A 1,179-nucleotide genomic window follows, 5' to 3' on the forward strand; every position below is an offset into this window, starting at 1 on the left:
TTTTTTAAGTCCTCTCTAGTTACTATGAATAGAAACAGCAAATCGAGGGTCTCTTTTGGCTTCTGAGAAAAGGAAGGAATATAACAGCAAATCGAGGGTCTTTTTGGTTCTATTCTCCAGTAAAACTTTTCTCTTTTTATAGTCACAAAAGATCAAAAACACTGCAAAAGCACATTTAAGGAACCTATTTTGGAAGAAAGATACGTTAACAGCCGTATTTTCTGAGAATCATTTGACATTAACCGAAACCACTAGAGAATCTTGCTCTTTGTCTTTGTCTGAGAATCTTGCTCTTTGTCTCTGAAACTGAAACCACTAGAGATGGTATGTTCTTGAATTTATTTATTCATTCTCCAAAAGCTTTTTGAAAAAAAAAATAAAAAATTGTTTCCGAGAACAAATCAAACAGGAAGCAAAATTCGAATAATCGAGTTATATTACCTAAGACTCATCAAAGGAAAAGCCTAGACTCATAAAGCTCATGAAATTGTGTGGTTTAGCATGGTTGTCCTTTCCACCACCCAAACTACAGAAACAAGTGACAATGGATTCTTTTTCTTCATCTCTATTTGTTCAGCAATTAAAATGAGAAGAAACATTTAATTCAACATAATAGCATATGCGTCACAACTTATACCTTCTCTTTAGCACTAAAAGTTCCATATCCATAGAAAAGTTGGATTCAGATCAATATAAGGGAAAACCCACATCCCCATACACAATATCTATGACAAACACGGACCAAGCAAAGCAAAAGACACCAAAATAGTTAAACCAACATGTTACTTTTGCTATCATAAAGATGACGAATTTGAAAATATGACGCAACGGATCATTAACGTGCACATATTTTGTAAGCAAATCGCATTCAAACAAGGAATTGTGCAAAATTTAACAAGAGTAATTTCTAAGAGAAACCCAACAAAAACCCAGATGGAGTTCAACTCCAAGGATCATTATGCGACATGTAAAGGTGAAAAAAGTGCAAAATAAAAGCATTAGATGGAGAACGAAATGAAAAAAGGACATACTGTAGGTGAGAGAGAGCTGTTGTTGAAGGAGAAGAGACGTTGGTGAAAGCCATTGTTTGTTGCTGAAAACCACCCAACAGCACAAATCTTAAGCTTTTGAACGCCCTTCACCAAAATGGGTTCTCTTACATATATATATATGTGGGGA

The sequence above is a fragment of the Corylus avellana genome, chromosome ca4, assembly GCF_901000735.1.
Source record: "Corylus avellana chromosome ca4, CavTom2PMs-1.0".
NCBI classification, from domain to species: domain Eukaryota; kingdom Viridiplantae; phylum Streptophyta; class Magnoliopsida; order Fagales; family Betulaceae; genus Corylus; species Corylus avellana.